This window comes from Rhinatrema bivittatum, chromosome 7 (assembly GCF_901001135.1).
Source record: "Rhinatrema bivittatum chromosome 7, aRhiBiv1.1, whole genome shotgun sequence".
Lineage (NCBI taxonomy): Eukaryota > Metazoa > Chordata > Amphibia > Gymnophiona > Rhinatrematidae > Rhinatrema > Rhinatrema bivittatum.
In genome coordinates, this window is record NC_042621.1 from 261,588,005 (window position 1) to 261,606,615 (window position 18,611).

The following is an 18,611-nucleotide window of genomic DNA, read 5'->3' on the forward strand; positions in this document are numbered from 1 at the left end:
TTCGGGGCAGAACCTGAATACTGTGGCAGCTTTGGAACCGGTTTGTCTGTGAACCGCAGTAGAGGGGGTTCACGCTGCTCAGTGGCCACGCGTGACTCTTCTGAACATAGACAAGGGGCCTAATTTACTACAGCCTTCCCCCCCAATTGTGTCCATGGGAAAAAATATTTAGAAAATCAGGTCCAAGAAAGGTTCCAAGTAAAGCCTACTCTCTGACTTTATGTACCTTTTATGAGATGGCCAAAAATGAAATACAGAACCTTTTTTTTTTTTTTTAATAGCTAAAATGACTATTCATGCGTGCGACCTAGAAATGACTTCCCTCATCTTTTTTTTTTTTTTTTTTTTTTTTAATTGAGGCTTGAAAACATTAGTAACACTATAATACCATCATGAAAATAAAAATATAGACAACTCACATTTTAAAACAATTAGCACTATAGAAGGCCTCTTATTCTAATAATTTTTAAATAAATAATTACCACAACAAGACGCCTTAAATAAGGACTAAAAACAGATGGCCCCAGCCCTCCCAAAACACAAAAGTATAATATGGCCCCAGCCCCTGATCTTGATCCCCCCATTCCCCAAATGACATCGATGGTCCCTGAAGTCTATATCCCCCGACCCCCATGTGATAGTGAAGGCCCCGACAGCCCATACCCCCCCTCTCCTCACGTGACAGTGACACCCCCCTCCCCGATCTGCTTTTGGGTGCAGGAGGGTGGGGGCTGAAACACTACTTGTTTTGGTTTTCCTTTTGGGCGGGGGGGGGGGGGAGGGTTGGGACCCAGATTTTTTTTTTTTAATGGGAGGGGCCATGGCCACATTTTACGTTTGTGCTTTTGGGAGGAGGAAGTGGGGGCCGGGGTCATCACCACACGGGTCTTTTTTTTTTTTTTTACATTTTGGAAGCTTCTAGGCCACCTCAACTGGCAGCCTTGGGTTAAGACCGGGGGGGGGGGTCAGCACTGACCTCCGCTCAACCTCCCCATTTGCACGTGATTTTTCTTTGGGGGGGGGCAGCGGCCCTTTAAGGTGATGGCAGTCCAAGGCAGTTAGGACTGCCATCGCGTTAAGGGGGGGGGGGGGTGCTCCACTATCACGGGGGACCCCCCCTCCTGTGATGAAACATCTCAGCTTGATGCATCTAGGGGGGGTGGGTTTAGTGAATATTTCTCAGTTAGAAGCAACAGAAAATCCAACTGCACAGGTTTCTCAATATTTAAATCTAAACTTTGGACCGGTAACCTGAACAAGAGGATTCCACGAACCCCGGGAATATCAAACCCTGTCACCATCTTTTTAGTCTTCTGAACAAAAAGGAAGTAAGATAGGCCAAGCCCACCAAACATGTGCTAGGTTTCTTTCTTTCCATGATCGCTCCCAACAGTTCCTTGAGGTCTCTGGGAAAATCCTACGCATAAGTTCTGACCTAAGAAACCTCTTCAACAAATTATATAGACATCTTCCAAAATATTAGGGGAATTTCCTCCACTCTCTTTTTTTTTTTGTTTTTAATGGAGCCCATCATGTGGTAAAATAATTCCTCTTTTATGGCATTTTGACACACAGTCTTGTGCACATTTACACTGGCTCATCCTGGCCTGTGAAAGGAGAAACCGGCTACATCCTTGGCAAGCCAAAACGTTCAAATTACATGCAAGTTAATTCTCAGGGCACCTAAAAGCACAACAATTAAACCGAGAAAGGCAACTATCTTCCTCTGGCCAGTGGGTACAGAGGCTTTCAGCTTGTTCCCAAAGCAGTCATCCCTCCTACCCGTCTGTACGAAGACGCCATGCACTGCAAACACGACAGCCAAGGGCGAGCAACTTACCATGGAGGAGAGCTCGGCCGCTTTTTACACACACACGATACAACTTATCACCTCTGAGATGGTGGCTTTTAGGCCTCCGACCAGGGCTCAGTGCTGCTCTTTTAAACTGGTGACCTAACTGCAGGCTCTTCTCTCAACGGCTATTTTGCAAGCAACCTTGCAGACGAGGCTGGGCAGCCCACATGCTCCTCTAAGGGCGGGAAAACTTGCAGGAAGAAATCGTGCCTCCATACCCGCAGAGCTGGGAACAAGCTGAAGTGCCAGAATCAGCTAAAGTTTTACGAGGCGAGTTATTGTACTGACAGGATATTCTCTCTGCTTTGCCCGATTCCATGTTGCATATGAATTTACTTTCTCCTTCCTATGATAACTCATTGTAAAACAAGACTACTTCGGTGACTGTGGTTAATGGAACACTCGGCCCATTCGGGCCACCGATAATAAGATTATGCAGGCAAGGAGCTGTAAATAGATGAAATACATTACCAATTGCTGTACTGTAAAAATTGTAAACCAAAACCATCAAATATGTAATGTATAAGAACAACAAAGATTTGAGGGAGAGGACAAATTGTTCCATGTAGGAATATTGATGGCTGCAGAGATAACGCAGAAGGAAACATTTTTCTTGGATACAGACCAAGTTTTCTACTTTGTTCTAAAACAGTAGGCTAAAAGGAATCCTATAAAAGTTAACAGAGCATCAACAGCTTTCATTCAATCTAGGATGACGGTGTTACTATGCAATGCCCCCAGGGAAATTCAGCTACATCTTTTGAGTTGCAGCTAACTTTCCAGAAAATAAACGTGGCTGGTGAATTTTCCGGCCAGCCGCACTATTTTATGTGCATACTTTAGCCTAGTAATGAGCCGATTTGCATGTATTTGCATGCAAATCAGCTCATTACCATACATGTTGCACCAGAGCCGCCAGGAAATAACACCTGGTATTTGAAATATCATGCGTTATTGCTGCTTTAAGGTGTTTACCGCACAGTGAACACCTAACACAGCTTAGTGAATGAACTTCCTAAGGTTGGTGAAGTTTTTTATTTTTGTTTTAAATAAAAAACTTACCAAATGTAAAATATAGCCTGGAAGTTTGGATTATATTTTGAGAGCCATGAGAGCACTGTAATTTTATTTTGAAAATATCCCAGTGGAGTGCTTTATGAAATAAAAAATTAGCTCTGGATTACAGAAGAGCCTTAAAAAAGTGATGGATGGATTCCATTTTGCTTTTTTTTTTTTTTTTTAAATTGCAGCATTTTTTTTCCTGACTTTGTATATGCAGGTTGTTTTGGCTAGCATTAATAGTTTTACTTTAAGGTTTTTTTTTCTTTTTTGAATTGCCTCTCTCGCTCTAGTTCCTCCTTTCTGCACTGGGCACTTAAACTTGGATTTCAATTATATAAAAAAAACCCCCTTAATCATTCAGATGGTGATCATCTCCTCTTTCTATGCTTTTGTTCTGTGTTTAAGCATACTGAATATTTAATAGAGAGAACGTGTTAAAAAGAAAAAAGGGGGAAGTGAAGGTAGAACGGTCTGTGGTACGGCAGCAGGCTGGGGAAATGGACCGACGTCGTGGACACGCGCTATCCCGGTTTCTGGTTCTACGTAATATTTGTGGGGCCCAGAGTCTGCAGGCGATATGTCTCCTGGGCTAAAGTGAGCACAAACAGCTGCAAGAAACAGAAGAGACTCTCCAAACTCACAGGCGTGCTACTGCTTGCAACCCGAAGCTGTTCATCACACCTCTCTTTCTTCATTCAATACATTTAGACCAGGGGTGGGCAATTCCGGTCCTCGAGGGCTGCAAACCGGTTGGGTTTTCAGGATATCCCTAATGAATATGCATGAAAAAGATTTACATATGACTGAGGCAGAGTGCATGCAAATCTCTCTTGTGCATATTCATTAGGGATATCCTGAAAACCCGACCGGTTTGCGGCCCTCGAGGATTGGAATTTCCCATCCCTGATTTAGACTGTTCCATGTACGCGCGCAGACCCGAGCATTTTCTCATCATCTGTTCACCCCAGGGCTGTTGGAACCAGAGAGGTGGTGCATTGAGGCCCAAGCAAAAAATGGCAGCTGCCACTGTGGCGGCCCCTGCTGACCGATGAAAGGTACAGGAGGGCACCCCCTCCAGCCCTTGGATCAGCAAAGGGTCCTGGAGCTGTCTGGACTTGCCTTCTCGGGGAAGAGGGAGGGAAGAGTGACAAAGACAGAAAGCTAAAATGGAGGGAAAAGAAAAAAAAACAAAAACAAAACACACCCCCCAGTCATTGCTCATACTTAGTCTGCTTGGCAAAGAAATTATGGTGCTAAATATACATTTAATTAAATTAATGTCCTACACTGTCTTCATGTGGTATCTGCACTGGAGTGGAGCCCCATGGTGGCCAGAGTGGCTGGCAACCTCCTTTTTGGTTGTTATGCCACTGCTCCTAAAGTAATCACCAAGGGGTGCACCATGGAAACTGCAGATTGCATTTGTTGGAAATTGTTTTAGTTACTGGGATCACAATTTAAAAAAGCTGACCCACCCCGAGTTACTTTAAGAGGTTATCTATGTTTTTTCTTTAATCATAGCCCCCAATCTGGTTGATATAATCCAGGTCATAAAAGTTCTTCTGATCTGGTTGATGTTGTATTTTTATGCTATTATATACTGTAAACAGTTTTGAACTATAATGTTCTTCTGAGTTGTACGTAAGAAAGGCAGTGTACAAACTGAATATTAAAAAAAAAAAAAAAAATGGCTTCTTCACTATTTAACTGTGCATCTTCTTGTTTATGGCTGGACATAGCTAATGAAACACTAGATATTCATGCCACCCAACAGCATCCATAGCAAGTCTGAGCAATTACATTAAAACAAACAATACTGCAATGTCCCCTCAGCCTCGCCTGCTGACATGTGGAACGGCTACACTGGCAGGCAACCTGGTATTCTGGTAACCAAGAGGCTTGTCTTAAACAGAGTGTCACGGGTTTGCCTGCTGTGCAGCCTCACTGTGCCCTGGTTCTATCTACCACAGAGCCTCACACACTAGCAGAGGCCCCCAGCGAGCTCTGCTCCCACAGCAGCCTCCTCACTGACCACCCGACTCAGCAGTTCCTGCACTACTTGAGGCATCAGTGGACTGGCCAGGCTGGCTTATCATTGAGTCACTTCGGCTCCTTGATCTGACCACCTTTTTCGCTTAATTGTCTTGCGGCCAACCCAGGCTTTCTGCTTCACTCTCTAGCCTCGCTTCCTGACCCTCTCTGCCTTACCTTACGGCCTCTGGGCCTGCTAGGTTCTCCTAGCCAACTTTGTGCCCCATTGAGCTTCCCTGTTCTTTGTCTAGTCCAGTCCTTGTTCCGGCTTGCGCTGTCCTCTCCGGTTCCTTGTACTGGATATAGAGCTTGTACTCTATATCCAGTCCCCAGCCTGAGCCTGGATTCACCTTTGCCTGCCTCTAGCTCTTGCCACAACCCTCAGTACCAGTTCAGCATCCAGCCTAGTTTGTATCCAGTTCCTACAAACCCCAGCAGTAGCCCAGCATGCAGCCGTGAGCTGCCATGATGTTTGCCGGGAGACAAGCCCTACCGACCCCAGAACCCAACCTGCGGGGGGGGAGGGGGGGGTTGGATAGGCAGAAGACCAGCACTCGCCCAGCCCTGCAGGTCTGTACCGCTTCCTGTGGGGGTGAATCCCGACTCCAGCCTGGCACCCCATGACATGGAGGGAGGAAAAAGGAGAAAAGGAAAGGAAGAAAGGAAAGAAGAGGACAAAGGAGGTCTGGGCAGGATACAATAGTTGTCTTTGCTTTCAAATTATATTCATTTTGTAGAGAAAATAAGTTATGAAACAGCCGAGTTCACACAAAAAATCAGCCACACATTCTCATGCTATCAGCAGAAAGGGACAGAAGGAAAAAAAGTAAAATGGAGAAGAGATTTTCCAAGTAAAATACGAGAGGGGCACGAGCAAAGTCTAGTGAAGAAAGTCCATACATCTCCGTATCTAATCTCTGCCTAATGTGGATATGGGAGCAGGCGAGACCCGGCAGAGTCCTGCCTTGGGACCTTGTTTCCTACCATCGCGTGCGCTGGTTTCCAGTGGTTTGGCTGGTGGGCAGTATACCGATCCAGAGAATTAAGCGGAAGGCCGCCGTGTAAAGCCCTTAGGTGTGCCGTGCTCCCTAAACCAAACCCTGGGAACTCTGTGATCGGTCAAGCTTGCGCTGGGGCAGCAGCAGCAGTACTGAACCAGTTCGAGGAGGAGCTTCGACCAGCTGCTACACCCAGTGCTTTTGAATCCCTGATTTAAAAAAAAAAAAAGGGGGGGGGGAGTGGAAAGCAAAACAGGATTCACTGTTTACCAAAAGTCCTCTACACCCAAACTTCTTATTTAATCGCTGGCCTCTAAATCAAATCAGATTTTGGTGGATTTTGTCTCTGCAAATTAAAAAAAATAAAAATAAAAAAAATTCTTATTGTGCCCTCCGACACCACAGTAATCCTTAATTGTAAGGCTTGGGGATGTGGCTGCTTGCTGGAGAATGTGGCTTGTCGGGCAAGCAGGGTGGGCAAATGGATGCCATCCAAAGTCCAGGCTGCAGAAGAAAAAAAAAAACCCCAAAACAGCCATGGCTAGCGAGTGAGGTGTGCCTGCAAATTAGGAACAAAGATGGGGTAAGAGCTAGGGCTGGAAAAGGCAGGGAGACAGGAAATCCAGAGCGGAAAACCCCAGCCCCGTTTCAAAGGTTCTGTAGAAGTCTGCAGTCATGTTAAGACACTTGGCAATCTGTGCAGGTAGTGCAGTAGCAGCATCCAGGCAGAGCCCGCAGATACCCCCTCCCACCGTGCTGCTTTGCCGCGCATGCAGGCCCAGCATCCCGACTTCCATGTAAAATGCCCCAATCATATTGTATAAGAGGAGGAGAAAGAAATCCATGCCACACCAGATAACCAAAGACACCACACAAAACAAGTACAGTGGCTGGCAAGTCCCTGTCCCAAAGAGCTTACATTAAATAATGACAAGATGCAGACTACGTTCGAAACATGGATCCATGTCTGGGTTATTTTTTACGCTGGATAGAAAAGCTAAGTATCATCATTTTATGAGAGGTTTCTGGATTAAGATTTTTTTTTTTTTTTTTTTACAGGGCAGTTTTTGGGGGAATAAGATCGTGACCACCAGTGAGGCATACGGACGAAGGTGACTGCGGCGGTGGGGAGGACAAGAAGTAGAATCAAGGATGTGGTCAACCTCAGTCTCACAGGCAACTGGATTACGGGAAAGAAAACCTTAGCCCTGCACATGGCGAGTGAAGGAAAGAAAGGCGAGAACGAGGAGACGTGTCACCATTTCTTGATGCTCAGTTTCCTTCTTTGACCATGAGCACTGACCAATGGCAGGGCAGCTTTCAAAGTGCTTGATGACATCACAACGTGCCCTGCCTTTCCTGAGATTTCAACTGAGCTGGTCCCGTTTTCCCTACAGGAAAGGGAGAGACCCGGAGTCTGGGGGGGGGTCGGGGCGGTCACAGGTGGCTCTATTTCTTTGTGGCACAAATCTGAATGAAATTGGATGGACAGTTCCAACGTTATTAGGAGAGGGACAGAAGACATGATGATTTTCCCTGTAGGAAATGAAGCTAAAAACGCAGCCTAGCTTGTAGGAACGATGCCAGTCTCCGTTTCAAACTGCATCAAAACGCCAACAATGGAACCAACTATTCTCTGTCACTGCAAACTCTGAGGAGGGGAGGAAGCTTCCTTTCCACATGGCGGAGATGCACAAAGAAGCACCCACACCCGGGCATCTGTGGCTCTCTTGCCCTATCTCATTCTTCCTTTTCCCTCACATACACAGCCCTTTAAAGACTAAAATGGTTTACCTGTGCACCTGTCGACTCCCTTTCCCTACACTCCCTCTTCCAGCAGCTAGACCAGTATTCCTTGGTGAACAGCTCTTCCTGCTCCTGCAATGCAGAATAGGTAAAATTTGCACAAAATTTGGGCCTGAAAAGGAGGAAGAGAGGCTATAATCCACTCTGCCTGAAATAAAGAGGCTGCAGGAGTTAGCCTGCGGGGCCCCAAAAGAGATGTCATCACTGGAAGAAGCCAGCCCATGGCATGCTGGAGGTGGCGAGGAGAGATCGAGCCTGCCAGGAGGGAGAGCGTGAATGCCGTGCGGTGGGGGGGGGGGGGGGTCAGATCAAATGAGCGGTAGTGGAAATCGAGCCTGGAGGCAATGGGGAGGAACAGAGGTCAAGAAAACTGCTGGGGATCGAGTGACCACGACTGGTGGGGTCAAGACCGGGGTGGAGGGAGTTAGGGAGAGGGAGAACGCGCTGTGGAGGGGTTCAAGCTTGGAGGGATGCAGAGCAGGAGAGAGGGAGCTGTGGGATCGAGTCTGGGTATGAGGTTAAGATCTGGGCTGGCCGAGCCCGAGGAAGGGAAGAAGTGAAAGAGCTTGGTGTGGGGGGTGTCAAACTTGGGAGGGCCAGGGCTTATGTAATCTGGCATTAAAAAAAAAAAAAAAAATTAATTTGCCACATGAATATTTTTTTTCTGCATTCTATTTAAATTAAAGATCACTCAAAATGAATGATTGTGATATTTTGACAAAAGTATGCAGAATTTGTTGTAGATACTGTGCACAGAACTCCCCCAGATGTCTCCACCCCATGCTTCTTGTGATCATGTCACATTGCTTGTTGTGTGATCAGGATCTCTTCTAATGCTCTTCATCCTGGTTGCCAGTGAACAAAGGCTGTTACCAGGTCCTTAAAGGTCACTGTCAAAGTATTTATAGCTCGGAGAATTAGCCACTGGTTAATCTGCAAAGACAGGGTATTGTGGGGATTTTTAAAGACGACCTTGGAGATGGTGCTGCATGGTCTCTTGGCAAGATGTTGACACTGAATGTGGTGCATGCTCCACCGCTCACGACTTTCTCCCTTTCCAGGCTCTCCCGAGGGCCAGAAGCTTCCTTAAATTGCTGGCCCTCACTGCCATCTTTTCAAAACAAAACACTCCTTTGTCGTTGATGTTCACAGCAGATCCACCCCCCCTCTGCCTCTATACCCAGAGACCGCAGAAGAAAGTCAGAGTCTGTGAAATGCAGCAAACGTTCAGTGCAAGTCTGGTCTTGGTTGAGTCTCTGCACAATCACTCACGTACTGCCTTGTGGCTGGGAGAGAATCACTTTCTGACGTGCTTGGGGGAAAAAAATGGCTCTTTAGTTCTCTGTCGAGCCAGCTAAATATCTTTAAAAGAAATCTGAAATCCCAATTAGTTTATCTAGTAAATCATTAAAAAAAAAATAAAAAAATAAGAATACACATAGGCCATACTTTGAAGGCTTCATCTCCTACCAGATTACACATGCATAAGGGCTAAGATTTCTAACTGGTCTCGCTTTTCCCATGCGGCAACAACTCTGCCTAATGTCGCTGGTCCTGCCTGCCTCTGGTTCCTGGACAGTGCAGGACCACCAGTGCCGCAGGTGCAGAGCTGAGCCTCTGGCCACTCTTGACAATGAGCTGCTCAGGTCTTTTTGCAGCCCCAGCAGCAGAGGCTGCAAAACTGGAGGTCATTTTAAATACGACGGAACAAGAATAGACTGGGAAACTTGAGCAGAATTATTTCCTGCACAGATTGGTGCCCATATGGATTTGCAACCACCGAAGCAAAAAAAAAAAAAAAATATATATATATAATGGTAATAAGGTCAAGAGAAGACATAACCTCTTCTCCAGAGAAGAGATGGTGTGGTGGGGAAAGATTTGCTGACAATGCAGGGTGCCTGGAGGAGAGAGTTTGTGAAAAAGCTAAATTGGGTCGGGGGGGGGGGGGGGTCGTCTCCTCTTGTGCGATAAAATGTACTGATGTTCCCTCGGGGCTCCTCTCCCCAATGCACGCACTCCATCCTTGCTCCTTTCCTGTCACCGGTACTGAAGAGGACAAAAGAAAAAAAAAATGGTTACACAGAGACTTGGAAAAATGCTTATTCAGTGGCTGCACTGCATATTGCGAAAAGAACACCTTGAGAACAGAGAAAGTTTGATCAGAAACCGTTCATCTCCCTCTCACCTCAGTCAGTCAATCTCTCAATCTTATTTAGGGATTTTTTTTTTTTTTTAAACTAATTATCGGAGCCAGTGCAGAATCTGGTGACAGGATTAACCCACACATAGCCTTGTGTCCTATCCAGGCTGCCAATGCGGTGGTGGCAGGAGCCTGTGGTAAAGGCTGGCAAGCCCACCCCCGTTTGCATTTGGCACAAGTGGGAAAGCAGTCCCTGACACTGAGGAGTCCTCCCGCATCCTTCTTGGAATCTTCCTGGATGCAGAAGAAGAGATGGCCTCAGGGATGGGAGGGGAGGAAGGAGCAGGGGACTGGGCTTAATGCCGAGGAAGTTAGGGAGCTCCAGCGAGGAGAGGGCTCCTATAATTCAGGTCATTGGGCTTTTGAAACTTGATTCTGTTCAGTTTTATTTCTGACTGCATATTAGGTTTCCTCTCCTCGAACACATTATGAAGAAGCAAGAAAGATAAATACATTCATAAAAAAAAGGTGAACACCACACAATAGTGGGGAATAAAATGTTTTGGGCACAGAAGAGAAATAGAGCAGAACCTCCTTTAGAAAACACGGAAGAGTGAAGTATGCACGGCAGGCTGCACGCGTGCAAACACAGGACATGTGCAACGTTAAACCTGCAGCATTTCCTTTCCCCGTTTTGGCTGCAATGTACAGACACACGTCCCAGGCAGGACCAACGCGTCCCCTTGGCCTGCTTCTCAGCACCCGGGCTCCTGCAGCAGCACTGCCCGAATCAAGTTACGGAGCACTCCAGCGCTGAATCACAAGGAAGAAAGCTGACGACGACAAATAGACTTGTAGTCCAAGGACGTTTCATCTCATGCAATAAGCCTAGCGCTGGCCAGTGAACCCTGCCTTCTCCTACAGCTCACCTGCAAGGTTGCAATGTTTTGTAACAAATCTACCGCACTGGAAAAAAAAAAAAAAAGGAACAGCTGAGCATTTTAGGAAATACCCAGTGGACTGCTGCCGAGATGAGAAATTGATTTTAAATGGTCACAGAAGGGTAGTTGTAGTGTACAGTGGAGCTCCCTACAAAAGCTCTCCATAACTACCAAATAGCACAGGATTCTGGATGTCAGCCTCATTTGCTCACGACATCACACGCGTGGCCTAACGATGCAGGCAATCTTCTGAAAAAGGTTTATTCGGGTACAGAGAGGGCTGCCAGTGCCAAGTCGGAAAACAGCCTAGGGTTGTGATGCCACAGGTCAGCCCATTTCGAGCTGGAGGATTTATATGATGTTTGTTTAAAATTGTAAGCAACAAGGGTGTGCGGCAGAATTCGTAGATCCACGGGAGTTTGACAGGGGCCGCAATGTGTGAAATTCTGGGAAACAGTTTCGTTTGTTGACAACGACATGAGATGATGATCCAGCTACAAAAGTCGCTTTTCTCCCTCACTCAGAATCCATGTTCTTAAAATTCGTTATTAGTACCAGGACCAGCTACATCGAATGACTTGAGTCAGAAGCTGGAGAGAAAAAAGTATTTTCCTTGCATTTTGTCCTAGACTAGTCCTCTATATTAAAAAAAAAAAAAAAGAGAAGGAATGACACGAGCCACCTAGAAATTAACTTGCCAATCGATCAGCTACAGATTGAAGGGGAGGAGAATGCAGGATTCACTTCTAACACAAATTGCTCCATTCACCTTAGAGTCTGCCATTGATATAGAGCCGATCCTCGCAGGCAGATACTGAACATAAGAAGTTGCCAAACTGGGTCAGACCGAGTATCCATCAAGCTCAGCATTGTTTCCAACAGTGGCCAATCCAGGATACAAGTACCTGGCAAAGAACTAAAAACAGTAAATAAAACCCATGCTTCTAATCTCAGTAATAAGCAGTGGCTATTCCCTAACTCAATTTGATTAATAGCAGTTTATAGACTTCTCTTCCAGGCCCTTGGCAAAACCTTTTTTAAACCCAGCTACACTAACTGCCTTAACTCCATCCTCTGGCAATGAATTCCAGAACTTAATTGTGCACTGAGTGAAAAAAAAATAATTCTCCGATTTGTTTTAAATGAGCTACTTGCTAACTTCATGATGTTCCCCCAGTCCTTGTATTAACTGAAAGAGTAAATAACAGATTCTCATTTACCTGTTCAAGTCCTTTCATGATTTTATAGACCACTACCTCATTCCCCCTCAGCTGTCTCTTCCTCAAGCTGAACAGCCCTAACCTCTTTAGCCTTTCCTCATAAGGCAGCCATTCCATCCCCAAACATTTTGGTTGCTTTGCATACAGCTGATGGAAGACCCAAACTAGTTAGGAAAAAGGGGCATTTAAAGAAAAAAAGAAAAAATGGCCAAGTTCAAAGGCCCCCCCCCCCCTCCCCCCCCGGCTGTAAAACATGGACCACCTACTAACCTAAGAACTAACTCCAGATCCAAGACCAAATAACTGAATTCAGCAAATGATGTGCAGAGGCAGGAAAATAAAAATAGTCAGGCCCAGTGTTTTGGGGATTTTAGGTCAGACTGGCCTGCCCTTTGGCACACTCCTCCATCCCTGAAATGTAGGTGTCAAACCTCAACAGGACTATGCCAGTGCCAAATCGAGCACTTATATAAAAGGAACAGAAGAAAGGGACACGAAAAGCACTGTGAATGCACAGGTAACACCAGAGGCATCAGCAGCTTCTTGGGACATCAGAGACCACAAGACTGAAAGAGGGGGGAGGAGAGACTGAGTGGGATTTACAGGACACAAGGGGCCTTAAATGGATTTAAAACCTCATTCTGTATTGTTGCCCAGGTTTATTCTGTCATTGTATGTAAAACTTTTAAATAGTACAAATGAGCCTAGCACTCCTAAACTCTGTGCAGACTTAATGCTGAGATAAAGGGACCTGGGGTGCTGCTACATTAGGTGGGGTTTCACGTACTTGGTGGAGGAGCTGGTTCTTTACTCGCACTTGATGAGTTTCCATCCTTAAGACAGATTTAAGATTTTCCTGGGTTTTTTTTTTAATTTAACAATGTGAATATGCATTATAAAAGCAAGTGACGTTTAAACTGGGATATTTATTTAGCAAAATGTAATGAAATGTAATTAAATAACTACATGCATAGTTTACAACCCCCCATACCTTTGGTTCCTGTCCCTCTGGCTTCCCATCCCCTCATGTCCTCTGCCTCTTTCCAATGAGGATCTTTGACCAGGCCACTGTAAATCTGACACTGTCAGCGGGCCCCACAGGCCAGGCCGGTGAAGTCACTGCTACCCTGCGATCGCAATGTGTCGTCACAATGGTCCCGAGCTGCCTCCAGGATTTGGGGGGGGGGGGGGGGGGGAGAAACTCTACGGGCCATGAACTGACCTCAACATGCAGAGGCAGCAACTAAAATACGTTAAAGAGAGGAGCGGAATGCTAACCGCGGGCTCCGATTAGACTCTTGTACAGGATGAAGAGCACGACGTTGCGCAGCAGCGGTACTGGAAGGGGGCAAAGAATGAGAGTCAGGAAAAAGAATAAACAAGGATATGGCAGGAAAAGAAACGCGAGATACTACAGAATAGGATTCCTCCAGCCTATCCCTCATTGTCAAGATCCATGGACTTGAGAAGTGGTGGTGGTGGGGGAGGGGGGGGGGGGGGGGGGGAGAAAAAACCCCCCAAAAAAAGCAAACCAAAGTCTCTCCTTACGAGCACTGGGAATACCCAAATACGGCCAGAGCCAGATTTCATTACAGCCTCACAACTGTACAGATGTCACATTGACTTTCTCCATTACTCCTGCCGCGCAGGACATCGCCAGAAAAGCTACCCGACAATTACAGGAAAATGTCCTGGGACCGGCTGATCAATCACAGCTGAATCTACCACGGTGCCCGTCTCAGGACCAAGGACGCCCAGGGCCCGGCTTCAAATTGCAATTCTCAAGGACGAACCCTTCAAGAATGCAGAACAGCTAAGGAACGTAGTGCAGAGCCATTCATAGGAGCGCTCTGTTTTCTACATTTATCTCTCTCATTTTGTGCTAGATCTGAAAGCCCCGACCCTAACAGAGATGTCGCAGGGTCGGGGCACGCCCACCCCCTCTCCCTCCTCCTAGCGGGGAGGAGTATCCCCCCCCCCGATTGCCGAGCGTGCACTCCCATCGCAGCACACGCCGGGCCTGTCAGGCGACGTCAGCGCTTCCAGCGCGTCACAGCGTCTATAAGAGAGGGCCCTGTCGCCGCCATTAGCACCTTTGACCTGGCGGCGACGGAAATGGGGGAGGGGGTGGGCATGAGGCAAGTCCTACTACCTCATTGCTGGTGGCGGGTGCACGAGCCGGGGCCATATTAAGTAGGCCTGAGGTATGGGCCCCCGTTATAGCAAGAGCAAGGCAGGAGGACGCCTTGTTAGGAGAGATGGCGGGAGGCCCCCCCCCCCCCCCCCCGGTACCATTGGTTGTATATACAATTAATCGGCGGCTCGTGCATATCCTATACTATTTCCATTTGTACAAATTGTTTAAACTACAATAAAAGCTGCGGCCTCTTCCACCATAAAAAAAAAAAAAAAAAAAAGGTCTATTGCCTTGTATTTTGTAGCCTTACAAGAATGTTGTGACAATATGTTAAAATTCGGGACAAGAGGGGAGAGGGGGGAGTGGGTGGGCCATGCATCAGCGATCTCACCGTTACTGGCATTTATATAGATATATCTATCCTAAAAATTTGGTTGCTGTAGGCTGAATGATTTGGGAAATGATGTGCACACAAAAAGCCAGAGATAAAAATGAATACACAAGCAATTTCTTTTTTTCTTTTAGATAAAAAAGTGTTAACAATGCAGATTCTAGTCAAGCCGCAGAACTGCACAGCCAGCTTCCAAAAATCTGCATTATTCAGCTCCGAAACACAGCAGGACACAAGGATTCTATTTTGTGTGTCACCGGAAAAACATCTGGATTACTAGGATTTCTCTCTGGCATGGATTCTAAAGGAAGAGTCAGGCTCTAAAGCTGAATTTGAGATTTAACCTAGATGTTAAAACGCTCCAGTAGATGTATGGTTATAATTCTCTTAGGTTTGAAAAGGCCTATAAATCCAAATCCAGCATATCTGAAAGTGCGTTACATTCAGATACAGTATGTTGGTCCCGACCTCAAAGAGCTTATAGTCTAAGGGCCTGATTTACTAAGGCTTTTCTCCCACGTGTCAATGGGAAAAATGATTATTAAAGGAGGCCCTTCGTTTGCGCCAGAGGCAATGAAGGGTGAACCGCCTTGTCTAAAGTCACAAAGAGTGGGAGAAAGATTTGAACTTTGGCTTCCTTGGTTCTCAGCCCGCTGTTCTAACCACTAGGCTGCTCTTCCATTAATAAAAATAAAATCAGGGAAAATGATTTTTCCCTTCATTCAAATGTTACCTCTGAATTTTATGCCGGGTTACTAAAGTAGCCACACAGTCTACTCTCTCTTCTAAAAACAACTTTTGAAAGAACGCTCACATAACAGTATTTTGGCTCTCTGTTCAGCACTCCATTGGTCTCACACAAGACTGAAGCCGCAGCAGCCTTGCAGACTCCTTAGGCTGTGCTGACCTGTCAGCAGCTGCAGACAATTTTCATCTTTGATCTGCTTAACGTTTTGATGGCCAATTCTATGCCTCTGGTAGGAAAGGATGATATCATTGCTGCCTCCACGTCAGTGATGTGCATCTTCCCCCGTAGGCCTGAGTATAAGTCAGTCACAGTTAAACCAGCTTCCATCCCCTGGTTAGGAGAGCATGCCTCACGGAGAATCTGATTATCTGGCTCCTTCCAGAAGATATTTGTGCTACTGGAAACCCCACTAGTTGTGGCTCAAATAAATCATACCCTTCCCTTTGAAGCAAATTAATATTGATCTGACCACCTGTGGGGAATATCCCAATTCTTGATAAAAAGGACAAGCAGCTAAGATGGACTCTCTGACATCAGAAAAACTGACATTGGCCTGTTTGGTTATCTGCAGCCAACTGCAGGAGAAAGATAAAGAGAAAGAGAGACACTGCAGTTGCTGTGTATGTGACCAGCTTGATAGATTTACAGGCCCTTCCTGCCTAGATAGAGCCCAGTGAGGTCAACAGAAACATAGGACGATTGGTACTGTGTGAATCTGGGCAGCCAGAACACTAGTGACCTCTTTTAATGACTCTGGGGCCAATCCAAAAGCAGGACTTATTAGTGCACTGTCAGATGTGAACTGGCAGTCGTAAAGCTGACTGCTCACTGAACCTGGAACAAGAAACAAAGGATCTGGCAGAGTACAAAAATCAGCCTATCAAAGCTGTAATTGTATATTCACCCGACTATGCATACAGCTGCTGAATTATGCATAGGTAAGCCCTTAAAAGCAGCAGGGTGCAAGCACTCAGAGTCCTTACTCATCCAAAAGAAGATAACCCCATCTGAGTGCTGCTGCCTCCCTGCATCCTGGGCTGAAGCAATTTGCAGAGACAAAGGGCACAGCAGAGGTGGTCCTGTCCACGAAAGGTATCAGACTGGAGAGCTGAATAGCCTTTGTGGCTTCAGTGATAGAAGCTGTCTTCTCTGGCTCTGTGCTAAGGACAACAGACTGCCAGACGGAGGACCCAGAGAGCATAACCCACGAATCCCAGTTCAGTGGGTTATGAAGTTAAGGCTTTTTAGTCCTTTACATTTGCAAGTTCAGGCCAGAGGCATGAGATGCTAGCATTAATCCTATAATCTGATAAGCACCTGATGTCAAGCATGCTTTCATAACTACTTTTTCTTATTTTTTTGTTTCCCTAATGATAGGTGCTGTCCCTATATTAGTGTCAACACGGTGGACCCTGAATAAATACGATTTTGCGCAAACAGTTTGATAAATTCACTATGCAGATGAACAAGAGTTACCGCTCATAAATAGAGGAGGTAAATAAAAGGGGTTGGAATAGGAAATGCTAACTTCTCCCTACACACCCTCCTCCAACTCCTTGTTCCTGATGCTTTCAACTGATGGAATTAATAATTGTTAAAAAATAATAATAAAAAAAAAAAAGATTAAGATTCAATACAATACTATGTAATTCACTTTGCACTAGGTAACTGAAAACATGGAATATAAAAGTGTTTTAAATTAAATTAATCAATCAATAGAGCAACAGGCCTCTCTCACTGCTGATTCATGTGACATGCTATTTTGACTCAGATGTGTCATTCTGGGCATTTCTTTTTATGTTTGAGGAAAGGTGAAATAACTAAATACAGGGGAATCAAACCTACAAAATGAGAACATCCTCCCCTGAGTAGTAATAGCCCTATAGAATAAAGAATGTCCATCTGAGGACTTAGCGTAACAGAGATCCTACTTTAGAGACAAACTATAGACTTCTCTCCCTTTTAAATACAGATTATAAAATATTTGCAAAACTTCTTACTATGGAGGTTTGATTTGGTTGTTTCTACACTAGACCTGAACAATCTGGTTTTGTTAAAGGTTGCCTTTTTACAGATTTATTTATTATTTTGTATATACCGACATTTGATCTGTGGTTTACATTCAGGTACTGTAGGTATTTCTCTATCCCCAGAGGGCTTACAATCTAAGTTTTTGTACCTGAGGCAATGGAGGGTAAAGTGACTTGCCCAAGGTCACAAGGATCGACAGTGGGACTTTGAACCCTGGTCTCCTGGTTCATAGCCCACTGCTCTAACCACTAGGCTATCCCTCCTCTCCCAGATAATGCCAGACTCTTTCATAATGTAGTATCTGTCACTCCTACAATGGCGGAGCCAATTGCTGCTATTCTATAGATGCTGAGAAGGCGTTTGACCATGTGAAGTGGGATTATTTGTTCTACAATGGTTTGGTTTTGGGATGCAATTTCTGGATAATATTCAGCTACTCTTCACATCCATGCTCTTATCTTTTAGCTAATGTTCTTCTGTCTGATCTGATTTCTTTAGAGTGTGGAAATCGCCAACACTGTGCCCCCGTCTCCAAAGCTACGTAATTTATCCCTTGAACCTCTTTTGTCAGCACTGTGTCAAGAACCTAGGTTCATGGGTATTCCTATGGCTAATGCTGAAAGCAAATTCTCTGCTTACACAGATGATGTATGTTCATAACCCACAATAGGCCCCTGTCATCATTGATTTAATCATCTGTTCTCAAATTTCAGGATACAAGGTGAGCTGGCATAAGTCAGAACTCATGCCTCTTAATCTGCTCAGCCAATGCGTCACCCTTTCCGATCACCGATTCAGATAGATACCCAAAAGGGTTGAAATATTTAGGCATTCATTTTTATGGGGGACATTGAGACAACTATCCACCATTGTACCCTATTCATTTTTCAAATGCTGAAGGACACTGTGCTTTGTTAGTCTCCGTTGCATTTTACTTAGTGGGGATAGTTAAATGCCATAAAAGTAATAGCCCCTCAAATTTCATACTTAGCACGATTCCGGCATCCTTCCCTGATACTTTCTGTAGAGAGGTAGATAAGCCGATGACCCACTTCTTGCGGACAGGAAAAATCCCTAGAATAGCCCTTAAGAAGCTGAAACTTGCTAAGAAAAAAAGGCGTCAATTTCCCAGGTTTCTATTTATGTCACTCTACCTTTATTCTCCAAAAAGGTTTTGCTTGGTTGGCTGACCAGTTAGACTTGTCCTACATTGCAGTTTGGCTCCAATGAGAGGACAGGTCCCTGCCT

The 18,611-nt window shown here is 45.4% G+C and overlaps 1 protein-coding gene across 1 annotated transcript in view; it reads right to left on the bottom strand.

Moving 5' to 3' along the window:
* The window catches only part of UBTD1 (ubiquitin domain containing 1), an 88,862-nt gene that overhangs the window by 27,857 nt on the left and 42,394 nt on the right, over positions 1–18,611 (bottom strand). The gene's annotated exons all lie outside the window — the stretch shown is intronic.